At 43.8% G+C, this 25,366-nt stretch overlaps 1 protein-coding gene across 1 annotated transcript in view; it reads right to left on the reverse strand.

The window, feature by feature from the left end:
• LOC124622399 (tumor necrosis factor alpha-induced protein 8-like protein) overlaps positions 1–25,366 on the reverse strand; it is a 905,915-nt gene that overhangs the window by 736,601 nt on the left and 143,948 nt on the right. The window lies entirely within an intron of this gene.

The following is a 25,366-nucleotide window of genomic DNA, read 5'->3' on the forward strand; positions in this document are numbered from 1 at the left end:
TTTTCATTAACAAACACTAAAGCATACCGACGCCAACGAAAATAAAAAAGTAAAATATTACTTTTTTTTGTAGAACTCAAGACCCCAAACAGGCCAGCCTAACAGCAGACATACTTGACAATTTCACCATTACGAAACGTGACACTATTTTAAATTAATCTCGTCCGCTGTCTGAGAAGGATGTATCCTGAACGAAAGTCTACTGGCGTGAGACACTTGGCATCTTAAAGTACATCACCATTCATTCCAGACTCTGATTCCGATCCCCGACACCACACCCTCCCCTTGTGGGTGCGGTTTTCTGTCTACTGCACCCACAGAAATACCACGCAATCTGAAACCTCTTTTTCCTTTAAACGTCTAGCATAGATGATACAGCTATTGGAGGGATCGAATTTATTTCACAGTACAGAAATTAAAACTGTATTGTATTAGTTTTTTGTTTATTTATTTACAATATGCTCCATTACAAAAATTTTAATACTACATGTATATAGTGTGTGTGTGTTGTATGGTGAAGATGTGATGCAGAAGGGAAGGGTGAAACCCACTGCCAGCAATGGCCTACTACTCGCGAATAGCACCAACAAGGCCGTCAAGCTTAACATCCCCATACAACAGATGGATCACCATCAACAGTGTTACATGCCGTCGTTTCACTAGACACTGTGGAGAGCTTTGGTATTTAAAACACTCGGACATTGCTACAAAGCCTGGTGACTGGGAACTTTATGCCGCCACCTCTCCTCCCCTTGCTGGCCAAATAATGGCAGTGAAAATTTTTGCCACCACCAGGATTCGAACCATCTTACCCCTGAATCTAGCGCCGCCACATAGGCGTACTTTATCGACCTCGACCTGCCTTACTCAGAAATATATCCTTTCAAAATTAATAGATGATAATTTGTTTAGAGGACCTTAGCCCGATTCATAGCAGCAGAGCCTTCTAGAATAGTTTCAAAGCCAACAGAGAATAAAACTTTTCCCTTTCATGCCAAAGTAACCAGACCTTAGCCCCACTGAAAATGTGTGGGCAAAGGGTACGAGATCCCTACTGCCTGGTGCAACGAATGCAGATGATCTGTTATCAAATATAGAGAATACCTAGTGCGAAATAAACGATCATCAGAATCTGTCGACATTTAGCAATACAGTAGGGTGTCATGAGAGAACGAGATACTCATACACCCCAACAGTATTGAAGAAGGTGTAACAGTGTCATATTACAGCTGACACAATTGTGCATGTCATATTCAAGGTCTCTGTCAACATGTGTCAAGGTTCCTGCTGGTAGGGCGATGGGAATGGCATGGGTGGGGGAGGGGAGGGGGAGGATCGGCCATTCGAGGTCTGTACACAGTGGCTATTTTGCTGTCGACCAGCAGGGAGTTCTGCCTGTTTGGTGAACAGAGCACTGTAATACACTATCAGCAAGGGCCATGCATTGCCTCCAAAAAGCTGATAAAGACGGAAAGTAAGTACAAGAATATTAATAATGGGGAGTAGAGGGCGAACAATTGACAGGGACTTCCTGCTCTCAGGCAATTTCCTCAGAAGGACCTGAATTATTTATCAAATAATACGTCACACACCTCCAATCAGGGCTTAGTGTGACTATTACAATGTAGCCCAATACACATCGAAGTATCTGACATGCATAAAAATGACATTTTTACTCGTATTAACATATTCTCGCCCACAGATTTATCCAGCTATTGTGTACCACAGCGCAGTAATATACATCCCAGACACTGAGTTCCCTCTATACAACTCGTCAGACCTCTACCATTGCTTACCTCACCTGTTAAGGTGATTTTAAATGCCTGTAGGAGTAAACATTTGCTTGTAGGATTACCCACAATGTACTGGCGACGACTGAAAATGTAATGCTTTCACACAACGAAAAATGTGACGTGTAGTACGTGAGATTTTCTCAGATGTATATGGCAGTCGAACACGTACACTGTGTGTGTTGGCAGCTACCTGAAAATCAGTTAACATATGTATGAGGAGTACACTCACATTTAGAAACCTAATATGTGTTAGACAAACCATACAGAGAGAGTATCTCTATACACTGACAAACCATTTCAGAGAAGGACTTAGAAACAATTTTTATGACTGTTGTGCCCATATGTGCAGTGTATTATTTTGTGGAGAGGTAAGACCACTGCTCTGTCCTTGTTCTACTTTACACTGTATGCAGAGCAAAATTATTGACAACCTGCTTCCACGCACATCACATAAAGCGATGTAGGATCAGAAGTATCCGGACATTAATGTGAGATCTGTCAAATGGGAAGCATTGCTCTATTCCCCATTAAAAAAAATTAAAGTGGAAAAATGCCTCACACTTAGTCTAGTTCGATATTCACATAATCTAGATGTATTAACACACAGTCAGTAGTCCAGAGTGCCTAGGAACAACATACCAATAATCTGCCTACGTTCACTAATTAAAATAAATTCTTGTCATTCCAACTGAATCTACCTTATACAACACTGCACCTCAATCCTTAAGTGTGCTGTGTAGGGCTCTATTGCTCTCGCACTGTTCACAAGATATGATGTGTTCAACAGAAGAAATAGCTCATGTGAGAATGAAAGCCCTATAATTACAATTTGCATAAAGTACATATGATACGGGCATTAATGTGAGATCTGTGAACAGAAAGCATTGTTTGCGCACTCGATAAATGATCTTACATTTAATTTAGTGTAGGAAGGTTACACACGCACGGATAACAAACGACTGTGCTCGTCCTGTATGTAGTCTCTTAATCGTCTGTGATACTTCCAGCAATAATACACTACTTTTTACGACACAGATGCAACCCAACCACCTACAATAATACAATTAATTTGCATTCGATGGGCTTTTATCTCGTTTAAATTAGATGGTGCTAACGTAGTCATAGCGATCAGAGATTCGCAATTAACTAGTACATTAGGACAACCAACCTCTACGTATGTTTTGGTGTTCCATTGAAGAAAGTCCAAGTAATCCTTGTGACAACTCTGCCCTCAACATCGTATGTCTTGCACAAAGACTACGCCTCTGCGACACCTAATATGTAATACATAACACACAGTAAGGTCTATTGCACTTGATACACAACATTATCACAATCAACTTGTAGAAGAAAGTCCTACATCAAAACAAATACCCCACAAGCCGCTGTACAGTCCATTTATAGACAACTGAGGACCTATGATCCCAATATTGAGGGTAGATACAATGCATACACAAGGGTTAAGGAGCACTTTCATTCACACACACTAATGATGTGGAGTTACAACTCACTGCAAATTAAGCTCATATTACAATACTAATTTTTCATTTAATTTTACATACAAAAAGGTCATTTGTTATGGAGAATGATCCTAGGCTTGTTTCATGCAGCGAAGTACCCTTTAGGTAGCTGTTGGAAAGTGATTGGTAGACAACAGCAGCTGGGGTGTGAATGGGGAGGGAGGGGCTACATGCATAGATATAAACCCACCAGCTCATTTAGCCGTTAGTGCCATGCTACTGTTCATGAGGACATTATATTTGACCGGTTGCCATTCATAGCGTGTCAATGTAAGTATTTCACCTGGCGTTGAGTTTGAGGTGGTAGCTGGGACAGAGAACGTGCTAACTTGTAGGAAGCTTCAGCTCACGCAAATACAATGGCACGGCTTGTGCGACAGACTGCTGTACATTGAGAACCAGTTAACAAGTTCAGCCCATATAAATCAACATCAATGTTTTTCCCCAGTACCAACACCAGCAACGTGTGTCTTTGCGCCTTAATAGTTTTTCTGTGGCTGTTCATTATGAAGAAGTTGATTTTGTATATTGGAACCAACAGCGAAAGCTGTAAGTGCGTCTGTACGCCGAAAAAACTTGGCTAGATCATAACACATGCCTTGGGAAGGGCAGGGGATCCACTTTACCTCTCTGTCAGGGAGTTCGATTGTAGATGAAGTTTTCAATTTTTTTCATACAACTTCTGGACTAAAGAAATACTATAGCAGTTTCAACTTGCTATAAATTCTAAATTAATCAGTTCATTACTGATGGCATCATCACCGAGAGGTAGACCAGGATGCGATCAATCATGGAGGAGAAAAAACTCAGGAACCCACTTGACAGGCATTGGGGATTTTCAGCTTGTTGTGCTAATCGCATTTTGTCAATCTATTCGCATCATGTAATCATTTTTATGGATGGCGTGCGCCGTGACCAATTTCTTGGCATAAAAGCTTCTCCCGTGGAGTAAGTTCTTGCAGAAGATGAGATCAAGACTTTTCCTTGTACCTTTTTTGTAATCTTTTGCATTGTAGATTATCTGAAGGTGGCCATCACAGGCGAAATGCGTAACTGACATGTGGAAATAAAAAGCGCTGCAAATAAGACTGTGCTTTTTCCCCGATCTTACACTGGTTGTTGTATCAAACGCAATGATGGAGTGTAAGAAAAATTTTGAAAAAAATAATAAATTATGGTTTCTTTAAGTTACAGTACGTGCATAATTTCCTTCCTAAAAGAGAACGTGGGTTTAGCTGAAATTTACAACTATGGAATGGATTGTCCAAGCTTGACTCTGTGGAGAGTCGTCTAAATTTTATTGTTCACTTGAGCATTTCGTATGTGTATATGACATGAAACTGAAATAAATCAATATTTTTTCCACAAGTTGTGATATGTGTTAAATTCTGTTATATATGGTACTACGTTTCCCTGGGAATAGATGTATTTTTTCACAATATGTAAAGTAATGATAATTCCTACAAAAATGTTCTTATTGTAACTGCAACATGTCTGTGGCACACAGCACACGAGGAAAGCGAAGGTTTACACTTTATGCGAGCTGTGACATGTCTACATGGAAAGAATGTCACTTCCAGTTGAGACGTGGCACTGCGCTCTCTCAAAGTCTCGATAAAATAAATATAAGATTTTGTGTATTGAATCATGAAAGTTAGCTAATTAAAAACGCATGTCAGTAAAGTAGTAAATTACAGGGCTGTTCGGAAAGTAAAGTCCGATCGGTCGCGAAATGAAAACCACAGTGAAAATCAAAAAAATTTTATTCGCAATAGTCATCCACACCTTCCAACTACCTCTCTAAATAGCCGCCGCTCCGACTTAGACATCTATCGTGGCGTTGTACCCTCGCCACAGAAAGCAACCGCCTATGTTTTCCGCCAATTCTCTACTCTGGTCTGCCTTTCGTTTTTTAGCCAGTGGTTCATTTGAGCAGAGATGAACAACGGAGGAAGCCAATTAAGGGCTGTATTGTGGGTGATCAAACAATTCTCATCGAAAACCCTGCAGGAGCGTCTTCATTGCCCCTGCAGAATGTGGCTGAAAATTTTCTTGAGGAAAGAAACGCATGACATTTATGTTACGTGGGCTGCATAGCTTCAGGCGAAATCTTTCACCAAATCCACATACTTGGCGGGAAACACTGTTGTTCTAGGAGTTTCTACGAGATCACTTTACACTCCGAACTGGAAAGAGCGACGTGAAGCGATAGAAGACACACTAAAGACACTGCCCAACACATCTGTACAAAGTTCCATTGGATTTTCACAGTGGTTTCCATTTCGCGCCTAATCGGACCTTACTTTCCGAATACACCTCGTATCAGAGTTCAAATGGTGAAAACAGTCTGGAAATCAGACTAAGGGTACGAGAGAAATTTTCAGCTTAATTCTGTGGGCCTGTCAGAATTAAGGCGGAGATATCAGGCACGAGTGGCAGCGAGTGGCTTACATATGGCCCAGTGTGGGGAGCAGCTCCCAGTGTTGCAAGGCAGCATGGTGGCTATTGACTGCTGGGCTCGTAGATGGTACACAGATGTGCAGTGTTACCAAAGGAGGCCTAAAGCAGAGAGTTACGATAACTGCAAACTCTTTCAGTTTCTGTACGTTGAGGTGTCTTCCACATTTTTGTGGATAAAAAACGCCGCCTCTGTCTTTTATTTCAATCATCCTGTGTGTTGTGGGAGCAACATACCTTAAACCATGTAATGTCCTGCTTTATGTGAGAGCCAATGCATCGCAATGTGTTAACGTCAGTTTAGAACGTGAGACCGACATGGAACCCATGGAAGAAAAACAAAATGTATGATTGTGTGCACAGCTGCATTCATACACTGCTTCGATGTATTACAGTAACAAACGATGTGTCAAATTGCTTATGAAACAACAACGCAAAAACTCTCTCCTTATGATTGATAGTTTGTGCAATAAGGTCTTATTTGAGTACTGGCGAGAGAAATTTACACTGGTCTGTGTCTATTTCCATTGAATAGAGAACACCCTTTCGCCTGACTTCAGACGGACGAGTTCATGAGCTGTCGCATTTTGGGGGAAATATAGCCCCTTGAAAAGTTTGTTGTGGCAGGCGTTGGGACAATGGTCACCTCTACTGAAATTCGGTTTCACGTTCTGCTCTATGAATCTTCATAACAAAGGAGGTCAGAGTTGAAAATATATTTGATATCCAGTGAATGGCAGTGGCTGACATGACGAAGTGATGGGGAGAGGACAGGCAGTCATTGTTACAGCAGACACAGTGGTACGCTCGATTCTGACAAAAATTGGTTCAAATGGCTCTGAGCACTATGGGACTTAACTGCTCAGGTCATCAGTCCCCTAGAACTTAGAACTACTTAAACCTAACTAACCTAAGGAGATCACACACATCCACGCCCGAGGCAGGATTCGAACCTGCGACCGTAGCGGTCGCGCGGTTCCAGACTGTAGCACCTACAACCGCTCGGCCACACCGGCCGCCGATTCTGACAGAAGAGTGAAAGTGGCTCCATGTAAAAATCACCGAGTAAGCTGTGTTAGTGCTCATACCGAGCGAGTAACGTTGTATGTGTAATATTCATGTAGGAAGTGGCTTCGAACATGTGCAGTAAGTGTATTATGTTAGTGACAAACTGAAGGGGTTAATGTAAACAGTCAAAGGACAAGCGAATGGTTATTATGTCATACCACGACCGAGGATCAAGGCAGATGGTTTGTGGCGTGCTGGGAGGCTGCGCATTACTCAAGTGTTGTGTAGAGAACATAACTGAGAACCGTATGGTCGCGAATCGTCGTTTACCGTAGTGGCATCCGTATGGAGAATAATTAGCAAAACATTCCGGCCAGATTTCACAAATCCCGTGTGGCAAGGCAAGGCAGGGAAAGGCAATGCAGAGAGTACTGAAGAAGGTCCCCAAAACAGATTATCGGTGGCGTGGCGTTTAAACAATTATGTGAGTGAAGGGTCGTGCAAGGCATTCTTCTGTTGGTAACGCTCCAGCCTGTCGGAGTGAACTCCTTGAATTCTGATACGTGCCGTCTTGGAGGATGCGTTGTTGTAAGGAAGAGTGTACAATCACTGATTTCAAGAACATTGTGTCTCCATAAGAAAGCTCACTTCTACCAGAATTTGGAACCGTCTTATTTGGTAGTGGTGCACCTCTCCGTAAGTGTGGTTGTATGTAAATAGGTAACAGTAGAATTCACGTATTGTGGAGCACAGCATTTCCGTGAGCTCTGCGAAAGGTAGGTCGGGTAAGTTTGACAGATGACTGACGTGCGGCGGATGTGCAAGCAAACAGCGCTGACAGGAGGTCAGTGTACCCAGTCTGCCACGCACCCCTCTGCTCTACCCTGTACTGTGACGCTGGGTTATATTTTAAGTTGCGCTGTCGAGTAGAGTTTGTCATTACCGGCCATAAACCAGTTCACATCGATGCAGCAGCACACGTCTTGAATAGGTTTCTTCTAGGTTGCACGGTTGGATAATGTTACACACTTCTTCTGGAAGCAAATTTTACGCAGGTGAGCCTTGCTGGAAGCTCCCAAGGGTCATGGCGTTCTGGTGCTGCTTTCAGAAGAGTTGACGGAGCTCTATTATGAGCTGCTCCCTTTGCAGTAATTTATGCATCTCGTTTCTGACAAATATTATACATAAAATCTTTACCCTTTGCAAGAATTGTGAATAAACACTTGGAAAACCACATACCATGTTGAACCCATGGATCGTCCATTTGTTCCCAATACCTCAACCGCCTGCAACAGTGGAAGCACACTGTTTGATCTCCATCACCAGTATAAAAGAACCCAATCTCATATAGTTTGTCAGAATGTTGCTTAATAGCTAACGGCTAACCATCAAAAGATTCCAGCCTCACATCATATGTTCTAAATTTATGGCAAGGCAACTGAATGTTATGCACATCACACGTTGGACTACACAATAGCGCTGAGTCAGAAGATGAATGTGGGGGTATATCGATCCTGTACAGGCCACAGATATACTTTCACAGACATCCGCTACGTTACTATATACTTTCAAGAACCAAGGTGATGACACTTCCAGCCACGTAATCATGATTTCACATATTCTTGCAGACATAATCCAGTTGTATTGCGCTATATTCTAACCACTAAGATTCCAGCTTCCCACTTCGCTCTACAATCCTTAAGTGTGCTGTGCGGAGTTTTGTGGTTGTGTAACAGTGTCCTGTAGAATGTTATCGGATTCCACGCATGTAACCAGACATAGGTGGTTTAGCTCCAGTCAGAATTCTATACTGTGTTGCAGACAATAGATCATCCACTCTGACGTAGCTACTCTCATAGGTATTACAATTAAGTTCTTGTATTGTGTGTTTCTTAAGGATGCCACACCCAAGCGGGTGTTGGTGGCTGTTGAGGTCTCAAGTCGTTCTCAGACTGGGGTTAGTTAATGCTGTTTGGACACCATTTATATGTTTATTTCATGGGGGAGTCATGCCTACTTGGGTTGATAGTTTTGTCCTGGCTCATGCCAATTTACTGTCAGATTTCGCCTAAATCTGTGTGTGTGTGTGTGTGTGTGTGTGTGTGTGTTCATTGATGGAGACGTCTCACTGTAGGTATCTCGAAAGACATATTTGGAATGAAGTAATATATCTTTGGACGTACAACCCCGAAAGTGCAACACCTCTCTTGCAGCATTTACCAGAAATGCTTGTCGCTGACCGTCCTGTAATATTTTCACGCCCACTAAACGATTGAAGTTCTTTAGCTCACCACATCGTTGAACTAACCCCCTGGCGACTATACTAATCTACAGCAAGCTATTCTCGGTGAGAGACAACAGCAGTGATGAATTCCACCTGTCGGAATCAGAGTGGTGAGGGGTCAAGCCACGCTCTTTTTTGCTCGATGGTGAGGCTGAGAAGCTAGGTGTTCGACAGGGAGAGTGTACTAACGACGGCACGTGCGGATAGCAAAACTGTTCAGGGAATTTCAGGTTAACGATCAACGTATAATACACTACTGGCCGTTAAAATTGCTACACCAAGAAGAAATGCAGATGATAAACGGGTATTCACTGGACAAATATATTATACTAGAACTGACATGTGATTACATTGACACGCAGTTTGGGTGCATACATCCTGAGAAATCAGTACCCGGAACAACCACCTCTGGCCGTAATAACGGCCTTGACACGCCTGGGCATTGAGTCAAACAGAGCTTCGATGGTGTGTACAGGTACAGCTGCCCATGCAGCTTAAACACGATACCACAGTTCATCAAGAGTAGTGACTGGTGTATTGCGACGAGCCAGTTGCTCGGCCACCATTGACTAGACGTTTTCAATTCTTGAGAGATCTGGAGAATGCGCTGGCCAGGGCAGAAGTCGAACATTTTCTGTATCCAGAGAGGTCCGTAGAGGACCTGCAACATACGGTCGTGCATCATCCTGCTGAAATGTAGGGTTTCGCAGGGATCGAATGAAGGATAGAGCCACGGGTCGTAACACATCTGAATTGTAACGTCCACTGTTCAAAGTGCCGTCAATGTGAACAACAGGTGACCGAGACGTGTAACCAATGGCACCCCATACCATCACACCGGGTGATACGCCAGTACGGCGACGACGAATACACGCTTCCAATGTGGGTTCACCGCGATGTCGCCAAACACGGATGCGACCATCATGATGCTGTAAACAGAACCTGCATTCATCCGAAAAAATGACATTTAGCCATTCGTGCACCCAGGTTCGTCGTTGAGTACACCATCGCAGGCGCTCCTGTCTGTGATGCAGCGTCAAGAGTAACGGCAGCCATGGTCTCCGAGCTGACAGTCCATGCTGCTTTAAACGTCGTCGAACTGTTCGTGCAGATGGTTGTTGTCATGTCCCCATGAAACTCAGGGATCGAGACGTGGCTGCACGATCCGTTACCGCCATGCGGATAAGATGCCTCTCATCTCGACTGCTAGTGATACGAGGCTGTTGGGATCCAGCACGACGTTCCGTATTACCCTCCTGAACCCACCGATTCCATATTCTGCTAACAGTCATTGGATCTCGACCAACACGAGCAGCAATGTCGCGATACGATAAACCGCAATCGCGATAGGCTACACTCCCACCTTTATCAAAGTCGGAAACGTGATGGTACGCATTTCTCCTCATTACACGAGGCATCACAACAACGTGTCACCGGGAAACGCCGGTCAACTGCTGTTTGTGCATAAGAAATCGGTTGGAAACTTTCCTCATGTCAGCACGTTGTAGGTGTCGCCACCGGCGCCAACCTTGTGTAAATGCTCTGAAAAGCTAATCATTTGCATATCACAGCATCTTCTTCCTGTCGGTTAAATTTCGCGTCTGTAGCACGTCATCTTCGTGGTGTAGCAATTTTAATGGCCAATAGTATATTAGTAGAATTGATACGGAGACGGTGGAAATATAAAGCTAAATTGGCCGACTACTGCACTGCCTTCGAATTAAAAACTTATGGATCTGGATCTTTCGGGACGCTGGTATCAGTGGTCACACAAAAACATTCTCACACATAGACGAGCTTCTGGACGTCCACGCTGCACAGACGTCCGCAAGGATTATCGTATTGTAAGGGCAGTAGAGGCAGATCGTACAGACACCACAGCACAGATGGCTTGTGAGCCCAGACGTGTCAACACGTTGCGTACCGATTATTAGCAGTGGGACTACGAGCGCCCACATCTCTAGCCTGTCTTTCATTCACACCACAGCATCGAGGTGCACGGCTCGACTGATGCCGCCAGAGGATCACTTGGAAGACAGAATGGCGAGCCGCGGTCTTCAGCGATGAAAGCAGATTCTGTCTGCACGCACGTGATGGTCGTTTGTGCGTACGACGCAGACTTGGTGAGCTCTGCCTCGTAGGGTGTATTCGTCCAAGTTACACTGATCCCACCCCAGGTCTTCTGGTGTGGTGTACGATAAGCAACAACTCTCGTTCACCTTGGAGGGGACGCGAACAAGCTCTCGGCACGCGCAAAATGTTGTTAGACCCGTTCCTCTGCCGTGCCTGCAACAGGAAGGTGATGTGTTGTTCCAACAGGACAATGCTCGTCCACAGACTGCCCGTGAAACGCAACGTGCTCTGCAAGACGTGAAGAAATTTCCCTGGCCATCATGATCTCCGGACTTGTCTCTAGTCAAAATGGTTCAAATGGCTCTGAGCACTATGGGACTCAACATCTTAGGTCATAAGTCCCCTAGAACTTAGAACTACTTAAACCTAACTAACCTAAGGACATCACACACACCCATGCCCGAGGCAGGATTCGAACCTGCGATCGTAGCAGTCCCGCGGTTCCGGACTGCAGCGCCAGAACCGCTAGACCACCGCGGCCGGCTGTCTCTAGTCGAGCAGGTGTGGAATATGATGGGACGAGAAATGACTGCCGCGCGGCTTAGCCCAGCGGTCTAGGGCGCCTTGTCACGGTCCCTGCGGCTTCCCTTGCCGGAGGTTCGAGTCCTTCCTCGGGCATGGGTGTGTGTGTTGTCCGTAGCGTAAGTTAGTTCAAGTTAGATTAAGTAGTGTGTAAGCTTAGCGACCGATGACCTCAGCAGTTTGGTCCGATAAGACCTTACCACAAATTTCGAAATTTCGAGAAATGAGTCGTCCGACTCGTCAACCAACAACTCTCACAGAACTGCGGGAACAGACTGAGCGGGCGTGGTATAACGGATGTCAGGACAGCATTCGTCATCTGAACGATGGAGTGAATGATAGAGTCAGCGCTTGCATTACCGCCTGTGGACGCTACACCATATACTAAAATGAGTGTTTTAGCATCGCTCAATACCTGCTTTGCCTCAGAACTGTTTATGCTATTGATCTGTAAATGTAATCATTTCATGTAGTCCATATGCACTGTTGCAACAACAGACCTCGAGTGAATTGGGAACCTCTAGAAGGGTGTGCAAATTTTTTTTCGGCAGTGCATTCAGAAATTCCTTGACCCAGGGATTTTTTAATTACAGTTATTAAATGTGAAATTAGAAGGAAGGTCAGCGTTGGCCGTAATATTGATGGTTTTTTGACAGCAAAATAGATTTTCAATCACATATTGATCATTTCAGTGTTGTGGTGTACAAATTAAACTCATAGGCACTGGTGTCAAGTTATTATCAGTAACCAAAGCTATGAAACGATCACAATGGCGCCGGCCGAAGTGGCCGTGCGGTACTAGGCGCTGCAGTCTGGAACCGCGAGACCGCTACGGTCGCAGGTTCGAATCCTGCCTCGGGCATGGATGTGTGTGATTTCCTTAGTTTAGTTAGGTTTAACTAATTCTAAGTTCTAGGGGACTGATGACCTCAGAAGTTGAATCCCATAGTGCTCAGAGCCATTTGAACCATTTTTTATCACAATAAGTCACACTTACTGTGATAGCTTCATAGATTTGGTTACTCATAATAACTTGACACCAGTGCCTATGAGTTTAATTTGTACACCACATCACTGAAGATGATCACTATGTGATTGAAGATCGATTTTGCTGTCAATAAACCATCAATTGGCTCTGAGCACTATACGACTTAACTTCTGAGGTCATCAGTCGCCTAGAGCTTAGAACTAATTAAACCTAACTAACCTAAGGACATCACACACATCCATGCCCGAGGCAGGATTCGAACCTGCGACCGTAGCGGTCACGCGGTTCCAGACTCAAGCGCCTAGAACCGCACGGCCACACCGGCCGGCAATAAACCATCAATATTACGGCCAACGCTGACCTTTCTTCTAATTTCACGTATATGGTCGTTGTGCACACAGCACTGTATGGAGTCGCCAATCAATAAGTTATTAAATGTGTAAAGTTACATTGATTAAATCTGTAAAACATTCCTGATTAAAGCGTTTGTATCCACTGCGCTGTTTCAAATTACTGTGGCTTCCCTGAAAATATACATAATCTAACTGTTTTATATATTTGTGTATAGAAGTAACTTTAATATTTGTCTTTTAGAGTGATACGTATAAGCCAATTGTCAACTTTCCGTCTCAGAATTTGGTGAATATTTTTTGAGACGATTTTTATTCACTTAGAGGAAAACTACTGAATGGACTTCTATCAATTTACGTAAATAGGTCTCTCAGTACGCTGTGATCATGAAAATAAAATAAAATTTATATTTTGTCGTAACACCCAAAATTAACAAAAAATGAAGCCTGCCACGTGTGCTCCCCGCCTTGGGGATTTCCGTGTTACGCTCCGACAAGTATTGATCCGTTCTTTCAGTAGCTGCATGCGCTATAGGCTCTTAAATGCAGCTTACTCACGGCCACCAGCCAGTCGTGTCCCTACAGCTTACTAACCGCTCGTCTTATTAGGTCCTATATAAGCGCATCTATTTCAAGTTCCTCATAACAATTCCTGTCTGCAATGCATTTGATGGCGTTAGAGAGAGACCAGCAAACGCAGCAAACGCTGTCTCGTCTGGACTAAATTTGCCTTTCTCCACGGGCAGGCCACAGCACATACCAAGACAGAAAACTACTAAATTGGCTGAGTTAGCAAGTAGACGCCTTTTTGCATGCAGTGGGTGATCTAGCATATTACACGATTTTTCGTCCCGAGCAGGGTGAGACAGTGAGCACACTGGGCTTGCATTCGGGAGGACGCCCGTTCAAACCCGCGCCTAGTCACCCTGATTTAGGTTTTCCGTGATTTCCCTAAACAGCTTCAGGCAAATTCCGAGATGGTTCCTTCGAAAGGGCACGGCCGCTTTCTCCATCCTTCTCTAGTCTGAGGTTATGCTCCGGCTCTGATGATCTCGTTGTCGACGGGATGGTAAACACTAATCTCCCCCTCCTCCGATTTTTCGTTTTTACGTATTGCGTTTCAGATTCAAACCGGTCCTCGAAAATATTTTACAGTAAAACAAAAAGGTACTTAAAGTAGAAACGTGTAATTCAATACCCGAAGATAAGTAGTTTCCATCTATATGGATAAACGGTTGAAAGTTGCATTTTTTGTTTAATCACTGTAATTTCGTAACGTAACACTAACTCGACTACCGTCTAATGTGTCATTTGTTTCTATAAGTAATGCCAACTTATCAGATTTTTTTGTTCTTACTTGTTTTTTCTGTTTGTATTTTCATGTAAGTACTATGTGTGTGTATGTGTATACGACCGCGTGTGTATTTGTGCACATGTAAGAAAGCTTTTTTAACACATAAAATTAGGAGTGGAATGGTATTTGTGATGCTCTTTCTGGATGTTTATCTACTACGTAATTAGATAGTGCATAAAATGATGGTTCAAACGGCTCTAAGCACTATGGGCCTTAACATCTGAGGTCATCAGTCCCCTAAGCTTAGAACTACTTAAACCTAACTAACCTACGGACATCACACACATCCATACCCGAGGCAGAATTCGAACCTGCGACCGTAGCAGCAGCGCCGTTCCGGACTGAAGCACCTAGAACCGCTCGACCACAGCGGCCGGGGTAAAAAATGAGTTACTTATTACATACACTTGGTCATGGAATAGTATTTCTTATTCCGCCTTTGTTTTGTAGTTGTAATAGTTTCCTTGCAAAGCTAGCAGGAGTCTTTCATTATTTATTCAAACAATTTCGATGCATACTACTACACTGCCTGACAAAAGAACTGAACCACCCAGAAGAGCAGGTGGAAACAAAATGAAACTTCACCGGTTCAGAGGGTATGTGATGTTACTGCAAAATCTAGTCATATTTTTAAAAAATGAGCCCACTTATCACTATGACGGTGCACCCCTACTGGCCTGCATGCAAGCACTGATTCGATTAGGAAAACAAAGTAAGAACCTACTGAATATCAGACCAGCTGTGTGGCTGGATTGAAGAGTTTTTAGCAAACAGAGCTCAGCATGTTGTTCTCAATGGAGAGACGTCTACAGACGTTAAAGTAACCTCTGGCGTGTCACAGGGGAGTTTATGGGACCATTGCTTTTCACAATATATATAAATGACCTAGTAGATAGTGGCGGAAGTTCCATGCGGCTTTTCGCGGATGATGCTGTAGTATACAGAGAAGTTGCAGCATTAGAAAATTGCAGCGAAATGCAGGAAGATCTGCAGTGGATAGACACTTGATGCAGGGAGTGGCAACTGACCCTTAACATAGACAAATGTAGTGTATTGCGAATACATAGAAAGAAGGATCCATTATTGTATGATTATATGATAGCAGAAGAAACACTGGTAGCAGTTACTTCTGTAAAATATCTCGGAGTGTGCGTACGGAACGATTTGAAGTGGAATTATCATATAAAATTAATTGTTGGTATGGTAGGTGCCAGGTTGAGCTTCATTGGCAGAGTCCTTAGAAAATGTAGTCCATCAACAAAGGAGGTGGCTTACAAAATACCCGTTCGACCTATACTTGAGTATTGCTCATCAGTGTGGGATGCGGGCCAGGTCGGGTTGACAGAGGAGATTGAGAAGATCCAAAGAAGAGCGTCGCGTTTCGTCACAGGGTTATTTAGTAAGCGTGATTAGCGTTACGGAGATGTTTAGCAAACTCAAGTGGCAGACTCTGCAAGAGAGGCGCTCTGCATCGCGGTGTAGCTTGCTGTCCAGGTTTCGAGAGGGTGCGTTTCTGGATGAGGTATCGAATATATTGCTTCCCACTACTTATACCTCCAGAGGAGACCACGAATGTAAAATTAGAGACATTCGAGCGCGCACGGAAGCTTTCCGGCAGTCGTTCTTCCCGCGAACCATACGCGACTGGAACAGGAAAGGGAGGTAATGACAGTGGCACGTAAAGTGCCCTCCGCCACACACCGTTGGGTGGCTTTCGGAGTATAAATGTAGATGTAGAAAGGCTCCATAAAACCGTTGCATCCTCCCCTTAGGCGAGATGCTCAACAACTGTTGTAACTATTTATTTTCAGCCGTAGTGACTATGTTTGTGAACCGTGACTGTGTGGGATAATTATTTATTTCTAGTTACTGCTACCAGTCAATTTTTATTTTATGTTTAATCTAACATAATGCAACGCGTTTCGAACATGTTCTGTTCATCTTCAGGCGTTTATACATACATACATAGAGAGAAATGTTACTTGAAGTTAAACAGTCTTAAACTAGATTAATCTAGAACTCTTTGTCCATTGTTTGTTACTGTAGCTGACGGTGATGACGCCCTAGCTTGTTCTACAAATACCATGAGCGAACGAGCATTGTCCTGCTGAAAAATGGCTCGACGATACAGTCGCATGAGAGGTAGTACATGACGACGCGGGATGTCCGTGACGTACCACTATGCCGTTAGATTTCCCTCAGTCGCTGCCAGCCGAGCCCTTTAGTCATCCACTATTGTTCCCCACATCTTGACGCCAGGAGTGATGCCGTTGTTCCCATCCTAAACATTGGTAGATTGGGGCCTCTTCTCAGGGGGCCGCCTTCCTCGTCGACGATGATCATCCGGGTAGTACACAACCGCGATTTTTCACTGAACAAAATACGACGCCACTGACCAACAGTCCACCCTTTCTGCTCACTGCGCCACTCCAAACGCAGCTATTTGTGCTGTGGTGTTAACGGTAGGCTTCGCGAGTGACTGAAATTCCCTAGACCGACTGCAATGGTATGGGATGGCAAAGGGTATCCATCATTTGTTCTCAGATGGCAGACACAACTGAGGGGCTTCTTTCAATAGTGGTACAAGTCCATTTTTGTTCATATTGAGATACAGAGTCCTAAAGTTAAATGAGCGCTGAAAAATCTGCAGTTGAGATACCAGAAATATTCAAGCATATAGCTTCTTGCTAGAGATGAACCATTATTTCTGTTTGTTCGGCTCATTAATTTCAGAAGCGTTATAAACAGAAAATTGGAGGTAATGGACTTGTACCACTATTGAAATAAGCCCTTAAAATGTTACGATATGCTTGGTGCATAATATGGCGATCTTCCCTTGTGGAGGGCAGACGTGTTCGACTGTAACGTTGACGACGAATACGCCTATGCAGTCCAGTGTCTGGCCATTGTCACGTCCGAATGGCCAGCTATTCGGGACACTGTACGATCGGATCAGCCGGCCAAATGGAGACCCACACTGCGTCTCCTTTCAAACGCTATCAGGTGCTGATAACGTTGTCTCACACCAGTACGTGAGACCTCCGTGTCCTTCACAGTGATCACTCAACATCTGGCAGTGTTCACACTCTGTATATACTCTACCAGGCCTGCTCACAACACTAAACAAGGGAAATACTAATGCTCTTCAGTAGCCGTTCTATCAGTCACAGAGAAATGGAACTCAAATCATTTACGCACCCCCCCCCCCCCCCCCCCCCACTGATGGCGTGTACGTGTACAAAGTTTCACTGACATCCGACCAAGTCTTCTGTGTGATTCACTTTTTTTTGTAAGGAACTGTACTGTAAGATATATGAGTATTCGTAGTAAAGGTTTTTGTGTTGCCTTTTTTGGTCCGATGAAACTGTTATACCTTGAAACATGTTGCAATACTTAGTAATTCAAGTGTGTTAACAACGGTAGCGGTCTCTGAAAAACCTGTTTGTACACCTGAAAGCTGTTAACACGGACCAAGGATTGTTTCCTCGGCTGTAGTCGGTGTTTTGCGTACTGACAGAGCGCAGACGAACCGCCAGGTTGGGCGTAGTGTAAAGGCAAGAGCGTCAGACCTACCACAGTACAGACGGGTAAATGGCTCTGTAAATGTCAGCACAAACTGGAAATGCAACTGTGCGCACACAGGCCTCAAAGCTGCCGCTAGTCTTTCACTCAAAGCACTGCGCCGCTTGGCTTGTACTACCATGCGAGCAACTGAATGTAGAACAGATACAGGAGACGCCTTTGACCTCGATCGCTCGGAGCCGCACGAAACCCTGCTTAGACTAACACTCGATGGTAAGGGCAACAGTGTTCTGTTTCATTTCCATGCAACTCCACGCTTGTGTGCTAGCGTCATTAGACGGTGGCATGTTGTATCTCCACTTAGAAGTGCTCGATTTGTGTGAATGGTATTCCTGCAGTATGAATGTCCCTCTTTGAGTGATCAATTGCGGGTTACTTTGTAAGCTGTGTACAGTGTTATCATGAACAGAATTAATCCTACGAATGTCGTCCATATACGTATTACGGACAAAGTTGCGACGTGTTGAAGATGAAGATGAAATCGGTGCTGAGGATAGAGAGAGCGCGGAGATATTACATAACATAATAATTCAGAAATATAATGGGGATGACACAGAAATACATGACGCTGGATAGATATACTGATTCTGAAGGACGGAAGGAACCTCGAGCTAAAGGAGCAGCCCACGATTTTCATATCCAGAGCAACAGAAACAGTCTAGTTAGAATGAGTACCAACTATCTCCACAGAAATAGTCGAGGCCCATTATATTAGAGGATATGGATGGCCCAGTATATTAGAAGATATGGATGACAGGATATTTATGAAGACTGTTACAATCGTGGCTTCAATTCATATAGCAAACTAAAGAGGCACTGTAAGTTCTTTAAAAGTAAATCAAATTGCAGATTAATCCTGAATTATGTGTCTAGCAAAGGGCGAGCAGGAGCTCGTGTCAAAGGAAAATTATGTGTCTATCAAAAGATGAGCAGGAGTTCGTTTCAAAGGAAACAGACTGTCACAATTACAAAATATAAAAGGGCATGTAATATCGTAGGCTGACAGAGCAAGATCATATGATATGAAGTTCACTATTGGCATCTGCAAATGTGGGCACTAGAAGCGTCTGAAATGGTTGGCTTGGACAATTTCAAAGCTTCGATTTCTTTTATCGCCAATCTTAAGGCTGAACATGACAATTTGATGCAGGCATACTACTACATTTGTCACACGTAAGGACGTAGAAGACGATAATGGTAGACGTCAGAAGGAACAACAGTTTGTGGAGGAAGTGAACATGTTTGTGACAGGGCAGAGTGTGAAGAAAGGAAATATTTGGAATAGTGACCAGAGTTAATTCCAGTGTGAAATGTCGACGTCATCAACACTGTCTCACAGAGGAGACAAAACTACAGATAATTTGTTGCCGTCTGTACATAGCTCTACACACAGCTACACAATGTCTGTATCAATGGCTGGCAGACTAGCGACCAAGTTGTACATATGTTTTCAAGAGGCACAAGACACCTTCGGCCCAAATATTTCAGAGAAACTTGAAACAACCTGGGAACAAACAAAAGTGGAAAAATGACAGAAGAACACACGAAAGATTTCCTAAGTTCAGTCTTTCACGAACATGTAACAAGCGAAAAGAGTCGGCCGCGGTGGTCTAGTGGTTCTAGGCGCGCAGTCCGGAACCGCGCGACTGCTACGGTCGCAGGTTCGAATCCTGCCTCGGGCATGGATGTGTGTGATGTCCTTAGGTTAGTTAGGTTTAAGTAGTTCTAAGTTCTAGGAGACTGATGACCGCAGATGTTAAGTCCCATAGTGCTCAGAGCCATTTGAGCCAAGCGAAAAGAGCCTATTGCTGTGTGATTCCTGGTCAGGGCATACAGATTGTACCCTTCTGAAGCAGGTTTCCAAACAAAGATGTTATGCTAAAGATATTGGCACCGTAAACAACCAAATGTTGCCAAACCCTCGATTGTTACTTTTTTCAGCAGTATAAGCTCTATATCAGAAGGACTGCTGATTTTGTGATACTAAAATGTGCCACAACAAAACTAAAGATACATGATCGTTACTTCATCATTAAACTTCCCTCTGTGATTTACAATCAATTTTCTGAACCAAAATATTCAACTATGTTGCAATATGCTTGGCGAAAGGGAACTTGTAACACTGACGTAGGCAGCATTTGAAAATGAAATTGGTGTGGTTGTATATGGTGTCTGCTAGAACGCGACAGTGATTTTAAATGTAAGATCGTGGCTCTACTGAGATGTGCACATTGTTCTCTTCCACTTTGTTTCAACCACTTCATCGAAATCCCGCATCTGTACTATGAGGGCTAATATAAGAAATATTTGTTGTGCAGGATATGTGAGTTTTGCTCTCTTATAATTACTTCGAGCAGGGGGCTTCTGCTACTGCTGATTGAAAATGTAATGATATACTGACGTAACTGAATCACGTATAATTTCCCTCCCATGCTACTGTTATCTTGTTGCTTTGTTTCTCTCTGTTAAAATGTCACTTGTGGTAGAATGCAACGTTTTACACGAAAATGACGCACACCACTATTGTTTTTATGATCAAGTGTTACTATAAGCATGGTTTCGTGCTGTTCTGGGCGTTCGAGACCTAAGGTTTCCCTTGCCAGTGGGCTTCAGAGACGATAGACGACTCTGCGTGCACGTGATGGGCAATCGCAGGTATGGTATATCTCTGAACGAAGCTTCATACAGCGTTAACATGAAATAGCACAGACGTTCAACATCAGTTCTGAAATGTAAGGTAACCTCCATGTTAATGTGCGACGTTTTTGGAGGGACCTTAGCAGTGCTTGCTATGTGTCAAATGTTGATGTTATTGTTGGAGTTGATCTTATTGTCGTATTGTACACGCGATAATGCGATCGTTTGTGCGCAAACGTGAAACAATAAGGATTCCTACAAAGCAGATTTTACCGAATAAAACGTAATCCAAAACGTCAATTAAAATCATTAATAGCAGTCCTAATATAGGAGATGCACGCAAGTCTGTAACTAAGATCATGCCACATCAGTCAAATACTTACAGCGACATAACAGATTTAGCATCACATAAATCAGATGGCAGGTATCCAGCCATGGAAGTAAAACTTGGACAATAAACAGTCAAACAAGAAGAGATTAGAAGTTTTAGAAATGTGGTGCTATACTTTAACGCTGAATGTAAATTGGGTGGTGGGGTAACTAATGAAAAGCTACTGAACACAACTGGAGAGAAAAGATTTCTATGATACAATTTGTCTAAATGAAGAAATAAGTTGACAAAGCTCATCACGAGGAATCGAGGATTTGTCATTTTGGTAATGGTGAAAAAGAGAGGGCGGAAAAAACTGTAAAAGAAGACCAAGGCATGATACAGTAGGCAAGTTCAAATGGATGTGTGGTACAGTAGTTATGCAAATAAAAGACAAAACATTTGCATAGGACAGATTGGAGTTGAGAGCTGCATCAAGTCAGTCTAATGGATGATTTTTACTACAACAACAAGAGTAACACACAGCAAAAATTGTGGATTACCTCCTCGATAGAAATTGGTGGACATTACAATAGCCGCGCGGGGTAGCCATGCAGTCCAGGGCGCCTTGTCATGGTTCGTGTGGCTCCCCCCTTGGAGGTTCGAGCTCTCCCTTGGGCATGGGTGTTTGTTGCGTCCATAGCGTATGTTAGTTTACGTTCGTTTAGTTACTGTGTAAACCTAGGGACTGATGACCTCAGCAGTTTGTTTTCATAGAACCTTATCACAAATTTTTTACATTACAACAGAGTCTGGCATACTCATGTTTGATGTCAATAGCCAAAAACAATAGTTTGACGATTTCTCTCCCTAAAGAAGGAATTGGTGTGTCAATAGGCCGTGTCCAATCCGAAGGCGGTTTAATACAGGGTGCATCACGTGGCGGGCGTTCATGTGGTCTGCGCGTAACGATGTGTGGTTATAGACGTATAATCACGTCCAATCGTATCCTCTCGCCCGGGCCACTTTTATTTGCCCCACCCTGTAAAATATTCTACTATGTAGGGAATAGAACATACACTACTGGCCATTAAAATTGCTACACCACGAAGATGAACGTGCTACAGACTACAAATTTAACCGACAGGAAGAATATGCTGTGATATGCAAATGATTAGCTTTTCAGAGCATTCACACAAGGTTGGCACAGGTGGCGACACCTACAACCTGCTGACATGTGGAAAGTTCCCAACCGATTTCTCATACACAAACAGCAGCTGACCGGCGTTGCCTGGTGAAATGTTGTTACGATGTCTCGTGTAAGGAGGAGAAATTCGTAACATCGCATCCGTGTTTGGCGACATCGCGGTGAACGCACATTCGAAGCGTGTGTTCGTCATCGGCATACTGGCGTATCACCCAGCGTGATGCTATGGGGTGCCATTGGTTACACGTCTCGGTCACCTCTTGTTCGCATTGACGGCACTTTGAACGGTGGACGTTACATTTCAGTTGTGTTACGACCCGTGGCTCTACCCTTCATTCGATCCCTGCGAAATCCTACATTTCAGCAGGATAATGCACGACCGCATGTTGCAGGTCCTGTACGGGCCTTTCTGGATACAGAAAATGTTCGACTGCTGCCCTGCCCAGCACATTCTCCAGATCTCTCACCAATTGAAAACGTCTGGTCAATGGTGGCCGAGGAACGTCACAATACCACAGTCGCTACTCTTGATGAACTGTGGTATCGCATTGAAGCTGCATGAGCAGCTGTACATGTACACGCCATCCAACCTCTGTTTGACTCAATGCCCAGGCGTATGAAGGCCGTTATTACGGCCAGAGGTGGTTGTTCTGGGTACTGATTTCTCAGGATCTATGCACCCAAACTGCGTGAAAATGTAATCACATGTCAGTTCTAGTATAATATATTTGTCCAATGAATACCCGTTTATCATCTGCATTTCTTCTTGGTGTAGCAATCGTAATGACCAATAGTGTAGTTCTAGCGAAACTCTGCATGCTAATTATATACCAGGTCTATTAATCCAACCAGGTAACGGACTCAGCAAACAAGCAAACCTCGTAACCTGATGTTTTTATGTAAAACACCATGAAAATCTGAATCATTTCCAGAAACATGGTGTGTAGGTTATAAATAATCACAGATTAGATCGGTCACGCTTCGAAACACTTGTGCGTGCCCCACCATTGTGCTCTTTTGGCAAAGATGCCACATATCACCATTTATCCTACTTTACAGAGCAGACAAGCCTCCGAATCACACATTCTGTGAAGAGTCGTGGACACCCGACCATTTAGCGCCTGGTGGTAGTTTCGCTGTCCTGCTGCCTCTTGCCGTAGATACTCACTACACTGGCACGTGTACATTCGACAAGATTCGCCGTTTTCGAGATACTGGTTCACAGGCTTTGCGTAGTAATAATCTGCCCTTTGTCAGAATCGTTTATCTCAGTGGATTTCCCCATTTGCTGCCCGTATCTTCGCTAGGGTGATTCCCCGTCTATCTCAGTGGATTTCCCCATTTGCTGCCCGTATCTTCGCTAGGGTGATTCCCCTCCCGTGTATGCTCCGCTTACATACTTTCGTTTCGGCGTTATGCGTTCGCAATGCCACAAGGCGGCATCCAGCATTGCGGTTGTCAGTGGTCATAATGTTCCAGCTTATTGGTGTAGGTGACGCGACAACCTATGTTTACTACCTGCTATATGCTGCTTTAATCAAGACGAGGGCGATAACTGAAGACTGCTGGGTACACTGCGTCAGCTGTCTACATCATGGATAAGCGACTCGCCTTTCAGATAGCGAAGCTGCACGTGTAGAGGAGGTGACTCACAGCGCAATACGTTTATGAAGAAGGTTCTTTCAAACTGCGTTTTCAAAATATGACAATGTACTAGATTTTTTGTTAAATTTAAAAGTTATAACAATGAAGAATGACAAATTATGTGTTTTTCGCAAAATTGTTTATAAATTGTATAACGTCACTGGAAAGTTCGTGATTATTTTGAGTTGTGTGTTGGGCGCTGCACTAACGCTACAATAGATAACATTATGCCTGGAAGTGTGTCACAGCTCCATCACTCTATGCTAATGGCAATACACTGCCGTAAAATACCATGCTCACCCGTCATGGACGATCCAATCTATATCAAATGATATCTTGCGAACCATGGATGAAGGGTATCAGACGGATGCCATATTCCTTGACTGCTCGGTGCCCCGCTGCAGACCCCTAACTAAGGTACGAGCATATGGGACTGGTTCCCAAGTATGTGAGTGGCTCGAAGACTTCTTAAGCAATAGAACCCAGTACGTTGTCCTCAATGGTGAGTGTTCATCGGCGTGAGGGTATCATCTGGAGTGCCCCAGGGAAGTGTGGTAGGTCCGCTGTTGTTTTCTATCTACATAAATGATCTTTAGGATAGGGTGGATAGCAACGTGCGGCTGTTTGCTGATGATGCTGCCGTGTACGGGAAGGTGTCGTCGTTGAGTGACTGTAGGAGGATACAAGATGACTTGGACACGATTTGTGATTGGTGTACAGAATTGTAGCTAACTCTAAATGTAGATAAATGTAAATTAGTGCAGATGAATAGGAAAAAGAATTCCGTAATGTTTGAATACTCCATTAGTAGTGTAGCGCTTGACACAGTCACGTCGATTAAATACTTGGGCGTAACATTGCAGAGCGATATGAAGTGGGACAAGCATGTAATGGCAGTTGTGGGGAAGGCGGATAGTCGTCTTCGGTTCACTGGTAGAATTTTGGGAAGATGTGATTCATCTGTAAGGGAGACCGCTTATAAAACACTAATACGGCCTATTCTTGAGTACTGCTCGAGCGTTTGGTATCCCCAGTAGGTCGAATTGAGGGAGGACATAGAAGCAATTCAGAGGCGGGCTGCTAGATTTGTTACTGGTAGGTTTGATCATCACGCGAGTGTTACGGAAATGCTTCAGGAACTCGGGTGGGAGTCTCTAGAGGAAAGGAGGCGTTCTTTTCGTGAATCGCTACTGAGGAAATTTAGAGAACCAGCATTTGAGGCTGATTGCAGTACAATTTTACTGCCGCCAACTTACATTTCGCGGAAACAGCACAAATATAAGATAAGAGTGATTAGGGCTCGTACAGAGGCATATAGGCAGTCATTTTTCCCTCGTTCTGTTTGTGAGTGGAACAGGGAGAGAAGATGCTAGTTGTGGTACGAGGTACCCTCCGCCACGCACCGTATGGTGGATTGCGGAACATGTACGTAGATGTAGATTATTATTTATCACATATCACGTTTCTGCATATGATTCGGATTTTCGTGATGTGTTACGTAAGAACATTTGGTTACGAGATTTGCTTCTTTGCTGAGACCATTACCAGGGTGGATTAATAGATGTGGTATGTAAGTA

This window comes from Schistocerca americana, chromosome 7, assembly GCF_021461395.2.
Source record: "Schistocerca americana isolate TAMUIC-IGC-003095 chromosome 7, iqSchAmer2.1, whole genome shotgun sequence".
Taxonomy (NCBI): domain Eukaryota; kingdom Metazoa; phylum Arthropoda; class Insecta; order Orthoptera; family Acrididae; genus Schistocerca; species Schistocerca americana.